General features: G+C 45.2%; 1 pseudogene; it reads left to right on the top strand.

Moving 5' to 3' along the window:
* The first annotated feature begins 919 nt into the window (after nucleotides 1-919).
* On the top strand, nucleotides 920-2,251 carry LOC147080688 (uncharacterized; annotated as a pseudogene).
* Nucleotides 2,252-4,877: the final 2,626 nt, after the last annotated feature.

Raw genomic sequence — 4,877 nt, 5'->3', positions numbered from 1 at the left:
AATAACGGCCACTTGGGTGTCATGCTGGATGGCACACATTTCTCTTGGAAACATACGTCAGATAGGAGTGAGTGCTTTCTGATAAGATGGGGAGATAACTAATGAGAAAAAAGGTGTGATTATTGAGTTCTGTGTATTACAGTACAGATAGCATATAAATGCAAATTGTCCTATGGCAGGCCTGTAATATGACATAATTTGTGTTGATTGGAAGTGGTTTTGCTTCACATCAATGCAAACTGTGTAGATCAATTTGCATATGAATTGAGTTTAGGCAAGTGGTATGACACCACCTTCAGCAGCCAGTCTTTCAGACTACAGCTTTACACCTGATGCAATATGATAGCTGTCAAAGAAAGTGAAGTTATCACAGTTGGTTCCCCGTCAGCATTAAACTTCAGTCTGGTGCTTGATAGTATAATATGGTTTGCTAGGTCCAAATAGTGCAAACAGGTTACAATCTGGAGTATAATGGCAACTTCATTTTTTTTTATCTGTTTGCCTATCTGCTCTAGCCTGATCAGACCTGCACCATACCTGGCAGGAGGATCTCGGATAGCCTCGCACTACTGAGGGATACGATTGCCTATGTGCGAGACAGGAGGGTGGATCAGGGAAGGCCTTTGATAGAAGATCGCACATGTACATGATGGACATTCTCTCCAAAATGAGGTTTGGGGAGGGAATTACCAATTGGATCCAACTGCTCTACACAAACATCAGTAGTGCAGTTTTAATCAATGGGTAAGAATTGGAAAACCTTCCAATCAAATATGGAGTCAGGCAAGGCTGTCCTCTCTCCTCTGTCTTGTTCATGTGTTGTATCGAACCTCTTGCTGAGTTCATCAGGAAGGATACAGGTAAAAGAGGGGTGACAATCCCAGGCAGCAAAGGCGTTCAAGTCAAGGCCTCCCTTTACATGGATGATATCACCATCTTCTGCTTGGATCCTCTGCAGGTCCATAGATTGATGAGCATCTGCAACCAGTTCAAACTGGCCTCAGGGGCCAGAATAATTTGCAGCAAAAGCGAGGCCATGTTCTTTGGGAACTGGACCGGCCGATCCTTTGTCCCCTTCACTGTCAGGTCAGATTACCTGGAGGTGCTGGGAATATGGTTCAGAGGGGCCAGGGTGTGCGGCAAGAACTGGGAGGAGCGTGTAGCTAAGGTGAAACAGAAACTGGGAATGTGGGAGCGACGCTCCCTCTCGATTGCACGAAAGAACTGGTCATCAGGTGCGAGGTGCTCTTGGTGTTGCTGTATGTGGCGCAGGTCTGGCCCATACCCCACTCCTGCCCCACCACAGTCACCTGAGCCATATTCCATTTTATCTGGAGAGCCAAAATGGACTGTGCCTGCAGGGGCACAATGTACAAACCTACAATAAAGAGGGATTCCACTGTCACCCTCATCCTGATGGCCACCTTTGTGTGCGGCTGCATCAAGCTGTGCATAGACCCTCCATATGCAAACACCAAATGTCACTACGTGCTGAAGTTCTATCTGTCCCCATTGTTGCGAAGGATAGGCCTGGACACATTGGCGTACCACCTGTCCCTTGTAGAAAAGTTTGTGCAGAAAAATGCCTTTGACCACAAGTCAATCAGACATTGGTCTGCACGTAACGTCCTCGAGGCCCTGCAGAAAAAGGTGATGGTGGATTCTGTCAGATGATTCCCTGGGCAGACTGTCAAAGTAATTTGGCAGATCGCCTCATCGCCAGAACTTTCAAACAAGCACCAAAATATAGCTTGGCTGGTGGTGAGAATGGTCCTCCCCGTCAGATCCTTCATGCACACCCGAAATATCCGTACCAGCTCACGCTGTCCTTGAGGTGGCTGCGGTGGGGAAGAGATTGTCACCCATCTCCTTCTGGAATGTGTGTTTGCAAAGAAGGTCTGGAGAGAGATGCAGTGGTTTTTGTCGAGGTACATCCCGAGCAGCTCCGTAACTCTGTGCTCTACAGGCTGTTCCCAGGGATGCACACCGAGATAAACATCAACTGCTGTTGGAAGACCATCAGCTCAGTGAAAGACGCTCTTTGGTCTGCCCGAAACTTACTGTCCTTCCTGTGCAAGGAGCTGTCCACGACCGAGTGTTGCAGACTGGTGCATTCCAAGTTCCAAGACTACATGCTGGGGGATGCACTGAAGCTTGGTGTAGCCGTCGCAAGGGCTCAATGAGGAAAGGACACTGTTTAGGGCCCTCTTACCATTGGAACCAGTATAAAACCCCCTCGGACTTTATCTAGCAGAAAATGTTTAATATAATGTAAATGTGGATGTAATCTGCACTGTAACTGGAATGAGGCACCTTAGAATGCCATGTACTGTATTTAACCAAATGGATCTGTACTATGTGAATTGCAACACTTGGATTGTGCTGCATTTGATAGGAATGTGTCAAACAATCATTCGATAACAATATTGATAGTCATTTACAGGCCAATTATTTATTTATTTTCATCTTGTAGGTGTCTGACTTAAGATTACAATTCCAACTACATAATAAATGGAATAATAATTGTAACATGCTACAGAAATGGTTTGGATATGTGCATGTAGGTATATCTTGAAACCATTTAAAGAAAAGCTTTGTTTACAATTTGATGTAGATTTTTGTAATTATGCCAGATTTCAGAACATGTGAAACAGTAGCTTTGTTTAGAAAGGAACATCCTTGAGGCCATAAAAAGAATTCAGAAGGACTTCTGTAATGTATCTTGACTGAATATGTCAGTTGTAATTAACGTTTATTGCACAGAAAGTTACAGATTTTAAATCAGTTTAGAAACTAATTGCACTATAAAACCTTTGTATCCTAATGCCTCAAACCATAACGAATTATTAATAAAGCCATTGGGTGTGTCTGCATGTACTGCATGTTTGCTCATGGATCAGCTCCATAACTGTTAAATGCACAGTCAGAATGACTGAACATGTTGTAGCTAGGATAAAGATTAGCATTAGGCCTGAAATGAAAGATTTTGGCAAATTTCTGTTAGAATCTTTCTTACAGACACAAGCGTGACCAATTTATTTGATGCATGGATGGTCCTTGTTGTTCTTTAAAAAGGTGAAACTCTGAACAGGAACATGGATGCATACGACATACCATTAGGGAGCCATATTGCAGTACAATGTGCTGTTGAAAGGGAGAAACACTTAGGCCGTGAATTTAATTGCACTGAGGGGCGGGTTTGGAGGCGGGACTGCTGTCAAAATCAAAAAGATTTACAGCGGGTAGGAAACCCGCTGTCAACCCGCCTCCACATGAGTCTCCCAGGTGTCGGGTCTGTCAGCACAGAACTGACCGAACACCAAGCGGCGGGGGAGACAATTCTGGTATTAAATGGCTTGATAAGAGCCAATTTAAGAGTCTTTGAGGCTTACTTGTAATTTTACCTTCTCCCCCACTGATTACCCGCTGTTCGGGGAACACGCCAGCTCAACCTGACATGTTGTGAGTCTGGTCTGATGTTTGAAAAGATGACAGCTGCAGAAGTGGTGTCAAGGATGCCATGTTGCAAAGAAAATGTTGGTTACTGCATTTTTAATACAAGCTTACAAGGTTTTAAATCTAACTGTATGTCCAGTGCCACCTCATTGGGAGAATCTCTCTCACCAGTGACAGATTGCTTCTGTCATCTCACCTGCAGCTGCCATCTATTGCAGCAACATTGGAGCCAATGAAACAATCAGACCTTGGTACTCCGAATCCTTCTACGATCAGCCCCAACACCAACATCACCAACCTCATCATCAACCTCATCACCAACCTTCGCCGCCATCACCTGCTGCTGCACTGGACACAGGGCATCAGCCCCTGACAAAACTGCTGGCTGGGAGGCCAGCGATGGCATCACCATGGCCAGACTTTCTTCACTTGATGCTGTAAATCCTGGCTGCCACATGATGCGCCAGGTTGACACGATCCCACACTAGCACCATGAAGCATCCCTTTAATGTCTAAGCCATTCCATGCACACACATCACTGTAGCGGGGAGGAGGGGGCGAGTTATGACTGAACAATCACTGGAACTCAGTAAGACATTTCTCAATCTGCGCTCAGATCTGTCCAATAAGGGGCACATTTTGAAAAAGAAATTTCACTGTGTGACAACACATTACCAGAAACTTCACATGGACATTGTCTAACCCTTTCAAGTGCCCACCCTTGTGTGTTGTTAGTTGGTATGCTTGCAGTAGAATGAGGATGAGTGTGAGGGGTGGCTAGTGAGATGGGGAAGTGATAAAGTAGATAGAGAGGGTTGGGTGGAGGTGCAAGGTAAGTTGGTGTCCTGGGGAGGTCTCTTCCACCCTTGGAAGGGAAGAGAACCTCCCTGTGTACTGTGACTCCCTCTATAAGCATATCGAGGGATTCATTGGAGAGCCTGGGTGCAAGAATTCACCTTTGTGCAGTGATTGTCAGTGTTTTCAGCACCTTAATTCTGTCAAACACTGAAAAATCAACTGTCAAAATAAAATTGTGCATGGTCCCTTTTAGGAAACTGGCAGATGAACGCGTCATCAAATGACGTCATCAGAATCGCTTCCTGTTAATTGGCCGGTAAGCCTGCAGGGCAGGCTTAACAAGGCCAATCAAGGGAAAATCACGTCTGCAGAGCAGAGGCAGCTGAGGGCGGGACTGGAACCTGGATACCAGCTGACCCGCCCCCATCCCACCTCCTCCATTAAATTCATGGCAGTAAAAGTCACAACAATAACAATTATAAGTACAGAAGAAGGAAGCCATTCAGCCCATCCTTCCATAGAAACCTGTGATTTTGCCATTGCAACATCTAACTGATTCTTAAATGACTTGCCTCCAGAGGGAATTAAGTCAATGGGGGTGTGAGAGAGAGAAAGAAAATGAA

This window comes from Somniosus microcephalus, unplaced genomic scaffold (assembly GCF_052327205.1).
Source record: "Somniosus microcephalus isolate GS21.2 unplaced genomic scaffold, FLI_Smic_1.0 scaffold1247, whole genome shotgun sequence".
NCBI classification, from domain to species: domain Eukaryota; kingdom Metazoa; phylum Chordata; class Chondrichthyes; order Squaliformes; family Somniosidae; genus Somniosus; species Somniosus microcephalus.
Note: the sequence above shows the minus strand (reverse complement) of the source record. Positions and strands in the feature narration are given on the sequence as shown.